Raw genomic sequence first — 5,632 nt, forward strand, 5'->3', positions numbered from 1 at the left:
AATGCTTCCTTTAGGAAAAGCTGATCCATCACAAGCACATACTGGAAAGAGAACCAATCTCTAGGATCCCAACATTGATATATCTCCCCAGATTTCATAAGAAAATTCAACAAGTTAAAATGGACAAACATGGAAAAAATGGTCAAGATGGAGTTGGATGACTTTAAAGATGAAAATTTGAACCGCATGTCGAGAATCCAATTACAACGGATGAACATAAACATATAATCGATTATCTAGGAAGACTGTTTTGAGGAAAATTTAGTGAGAGGGTCTTCCTTCAAGCTTCGATTTCCTTCTTAAGGTCTCTACTATCTCCCTGCCTAAGTTGCAACATTGAAGACTTATCACTTTCACTTGTCACTGTTGATTGCATACATTCTTCGTCAACAAACACCTCAATGAAACTGTTGGCCGACACTGCTACTGCTCTAGACCCAGGTTTCTTCGAAATCTTATTGGTATTCCACGTGGTAGGAATTGCAGTATTCTCTTTGTTCCTCTCAGACCGCGTTCCTAAAGTGAGCCAAGATGTCGCATCCATCTTTGACAATTCTGGCTGATTATTACGAATGACATTTGCATCTGTATCCTTGTACACGGAAAGTGGAGTACGATGAACCCTTTCTTGCTTCATTTTTTTCTTAGAAAGATCAGAACTCTCTACAGTCTGCCTCTGAAGTTCTCCCCTATCTAATATAGTTCCAAAACTTCGGGCTGGTAAGTGATCAGATGGCTCTTCAGTACAAGATTTCGGCTTCCTCATTGAATGCGAAAAAAATTTCTTGTATGTAGCTTCTAGCTTATTAATAGGTTGAGCCTCTCTAGCTAACCCAAGGTTGAAGATGTCATTGGCAATTTTAAGCTTATTCTTGGATTCCATGTGCAAAGCATATGTGATGTAATACACTGAATGTGTTTTACCAATCCCATTCGCCTCCAGAAAACTGTATATTACCTCAACATCAAAATAGTTCCCTGCATATTCTAACCACACTTTCAGATAATGGAGATCATCTTTGTAACGTTCCAAATGCCAAAAAGAGCGTAAGCATTGTTCATATATCACAACCAAACCAGAGCAGTCTCCACCAGAGGGGAAAGACTCCTAGACCCATTTAATGCACTGGAGCCATGGCTGAAGAGGGTCATCTCCTTGATTCTCATCAATTGCCTCGATCAAGCTCCTTCTTTGGTGGAGGAGAGATTTGCGTAGTTGATTGTCAGAAAGAGAAATGAGGGATTGGTTGAGGAGATTGATGTTTCGTCCCCTCTTCAAAGGCCTCGCGTTCTCCTTGAAAACTTCCCACTCGTTCCCGTTACTTTTTTATTCGATATCGTAAACTCGTCTCTCGGATCCAACCTCCCCCCTTCCATCTCTCTCTCTCTCTCTCTCTCTCTCTCTCTCTCTCTCTCTCTCTCTCTCTCCAATGTTAATGAAGGCTTTTCTATACTAACATCAGTTTGATATAAAATGTCATCCCACGTCAATTAACTTTTTGGTACAGATCTATCTTTGTTTGTTTCTTAAACTAAAGGATTATTAATATCAATAATAACGAGTAGTTAGTTCACTAGTCCTACACTCCTTTACTTAACAATGCTTTAATGACGCAATCATACACATCCAAGTAATTATGTCTCCCTTTTGCTATCCGTAAAGCCTAATAACATTCGGTCACTTATTGGACTCTGCGAATATACTTTTTTTTGCTAGCTTAAGTTCAGTTATTTTTTTTTTGCTTGTTGGGCCTACGAATATTTATTTTTTTATCATGTTATTTTTGCTTACTGGCTATTTAGAGCATATATCAATTTATTATTTCTTGAGCTGGTAGTAAATGAGTTTTTGCGTGGTTGTTTGAAGTGGTAGCTGAATATTTGGAAAGTATATAGGTTAGTTAAGCAATAAGTTAGGCTACCTTCATGGAGTTTAGATTCCATGGGAAGTGAGTAGCTGCTTTGTAGTTTGTACACAATTTGGATTTTGGGTTCACTTTCTTTGGCGGAGTACGTACTCAATTTTCTACTTAACTCATTAATTAATTTGTTTTAATACCTTTTGTGCATAGGAACAGATATGGATAAAAGTTGGATGAATATGCCGCATAGGCCTGAATACTTTCAAGGTCTTAAAGATTTTATTACGCTTGCCACCAATCATTTAGACAAAAAACGTAGATGCCGGTGTCCATGCAAGAAGTGCAATAATAGGTATTACCTGCACATCGATGTAGTAAAAGATCATTTATTTGATTCGGGTATCGACAAAGATTACACTCGATGGGTGCATCATGGTGAGCCTTTTGAAGTAATGAGTGATGATGACGATGATGATGATGACGATGGTTCGGGTGGACATTTTCATGGGTTGGACGACTTGCTCGCAGATGTAGCACCGATTCCTAGGGATATTTTGGAGCCTAGAGTGCAACATTCAGAAGCATTTGCTGTTCCTACTACAAGAGATGGAAATCCATAACCATTTGCTAAACTTTTGCATGAAGCTCAAAAGCCTTTGTTTCCTGGTTGCAAGAAATATAGTACGTTGGATTTTCTCGTAAAGTTGTTTCATCTGAAGATAATTAACCGTTGGAGCAATAAATCATTTGACATGGTTCTCAAGTTATTTAAGGATGCATTACCAGATGGTGAAACACTCGAAGTCCCATTACGAGGCCAAGACGTTATTATTGAGGCTTAGGACTTGGTTATGTTTGTATACATGCTTGCATCAATGATTGTATGCTTTTTTTGGAAAGAAGACCAAGATCTTGAAAGTTGTTCAATTTGTGGTGAACCGAGGTACAAAATTAATCAAGGGAAATGTAAAAAGATACCACAGAAAGTCTTGAGGCACTTTCCACTAAAACCAAGGCTTCAGAGATTGTTTATGTCTAGAATGACTGCTGAAGACATGAGATGGCACAAAGACAAACGAAGTTCGGAGGACAATGTACTTAGGCATCCGCAGATTCAAAAGTTTGGGAGGACCTTGACAAGGAATATCCGTGGTTTGCTGCTGATCCTCGCAATGTTCGGCTTGGTCTTGCAAGTGATGGGTTTAACCCTTTTGGTGACATGAGCAGTACTTACAGCATGTGGCCTGTAATGCTTATGCCGTATAATTTGCCGCCTTGGAAATGTATGAAAGAACCATTCCTTTTTATGTCTCTACTTATACCTGGACGCAAAGCACCTGGAAATGATATTGATGTTTACATGCAACCGTTGATAGAAGAATTATTGGACTTGTGGCAAAATGGGGTGGAGACATTTGATGCGGCGACAAATAAAATGTTTGTAATGCATGCAGCAGTATTGTGGACAATAAATGACTTTCCTGCATACGGAAATTTGTCCGGTTGGTCCACCAAAGGTAAGATGGCTTGCCCGAATTGTAACAAGGATACATTCTCTTTGTACTTGAAGAACGGGCATAAGCAATGTTACATGAACCACGGCCGATTTTTGCAGCCAAGACATCCTTTGAGATAGCGTCTCAAGCAATTACCTGGTGGAATTAGTGGTAGCAAGTCTGAACCAAAGAAATTAAGTGGGGAAGATGTGAGGTTACAACTTCTGCATGTCGAAGAACAAACATTTGGAAAACATCCAAATAACAAGAAGAGAAAGCGTACTGAGGCTGAGTATAATTGGACAAAGAGGAGCATTTTTTTTCGTTTACCTTATTGGCGAAGCCTTTAATCTGCACAACCAACCTCGATGTTATGCACATTGAAAAGAACGTTTGTGAGAGTGTTATGGCAACGTTGTTACACCTAGAAAAAACAAAGGATTCAGTGAAAGCTCGAATGGACTTGGAAGCATTGGGTATTAGACCAGAGTTACATCTGATTCCTAGGGGTAATAAGTTTGTTATACCCCTTCTTGTTATTATCGTTGTCACCTGCCGAGAGAAAGAGCTTCGTGAATGGTTGAAGGCGGTAAAATTTCGATGGTTATGCATCAAACATTTCTCGATGTGTCAATGTTAAAGAATGCAAAGTATCTAGAATGAAGAGTCATGATTGCCATGTTCTTTTTACAACGAATTCTCGGTTGCACGCATTGGTTTCTTGGCTAGTGATGTATCAAGTGCATTAACCGAGTTGGGTTTGTTTTTTCGAGAACTATGTTGCAAGACATTAAAGCTGGAAATGCTCGAGAGATTAGAAAAGGATATTGCTGTGATACTTTGTAAGCTTGAGTTAATATTTCCGCCAGCGTTCTTTGATGTCATGGTCCACTTAGCAGTGCACTTGCCATATGAGGCGATACTTGGAGGACCAGTTCACTATCGGTGGATGTATCCAATTGAGAGGTCAATGTTTGTTAGCTATAATTTAATTTGTTTTTACTTATATATTTCTACTTGGAATTCACTTGTTTAAAGTCTAAATAGGTTTTTGAAAACTCTCAAGCAATATGTTCGTAATAAAGCACACCCAGAAGGATCCATTGCTGAAGCCTACATTGACACTGAATGTCTCACATTCTGCTCAATGTATCTAGAAGGAATTGAAACACGCTTCAATCGTGAAGAGCGGAATTATGATGGTGATCATTCTAAACAAGTCAAAGGGTTGCATGTTTTCACACAGAAGATTCGACCATTAGGAGCTCCCCAAATTATCGAACTTAGTACGAAGGATTTCAATAAGGCTCAATACTATGTGTTGAATAATTCAGAAGAAATATCTTCACATTTTGAGTAAGTCCCCAACTTAGTTTTCCGACATTGTATTTATTATATATGAACATATATGTAATATTTTATTTTAAATACACAGTCAACACATGGTTGAGCTTAAAAGACAAAGTCCGCATGAATTAGACGAAAGGCAAGAACAACACTTTGCTAAATGGTTTAAAAAACGCGTAAGTATTGGTTGAGTTTTTCAAGTAGTTCCTTTACTTGAGTTTGAGAATTTTGTATTTGCATTTTTTTTTTTTTATCAATATAGATGCAAGTAATGCGTAGAGAGAAATCTTCTGAAGCAAGTGACGAACTGTATTCATTAGCATGTGGGCCTGATCGTCGTGTGACTCGGTATAGTGGCTGCATTGTTAACGGAGTTAGATTTCATACCAAGAACATGAGGCAACACCAACCCAGAATAGTGGCGTGGTTGTAAATGGAGAACACCAGTCAAAAGAAATGGACTTTTATGGTGTCCTAACAGATGTTTTAGAGCTAAATTACCTATTTGGAAACCGAGTTTTTCTTTTCAAGTGTGATTGGTGGGATGTTGGAAATAGGATGGGAATAAATATAGATGACAATTTCACTAGTGTTAATGTCTCAAAGAAGTGGTATAGTGATGACTCATTTGTGTTGGCGACCCAAGCAACTCAAGTTTTCTATTTGGAAGATACCAAATTGCGTGGTACTTGGCAAGTTGTGCAAAAGGTAACTCATCGAAATGTGTATGACGTTATAGAGAAAGATGAAGTGACTACTCCAAAGAATGATGATGAGGCTTATCAACAAGAAGAGCAGCTTGGAAGGGAAGAAATCCAAAGCGAAGATGTTACACTTGTACAATTAAATAGGGAGGATGTGGAGCCTGATGAAGTTGATGAGAATACGGTAAATCAAAATCTAATGGTTGTAGGCAATGACTTCATT

At 38.5% G+C, this 5,632-nt stretch overlaps 1 pseudogene; it reads right to left on the minus strand.

Annotated features, from left to right (window-relative positions):
- Nucleotides 1-280: 280 nt before the first annotated feature.
- LOC147498215 (mitotic spindle checkpoint protein BUBR1 pseudogene) lies at nucleotides 281-1,377 on the minus strand (annotated as a pseudogene).
- Nucleotides 1,378-5,632: the final 4,255 nt, after the last annotated feature.

This window comes from Coptis chinensis, chromosome 5, assembly GCF_015680905.1.
Source record: "Coptis chinensis isolate HL-2020 chromosome 5, ASM1568090v1, whole genome shotgun sequence".
NCBI lineage: Eukaryota > Viridiplantae > Streptophyta > Magnoliopsida > Ranunculales > Ranunculaceae > Coptis > Coptis chinensis.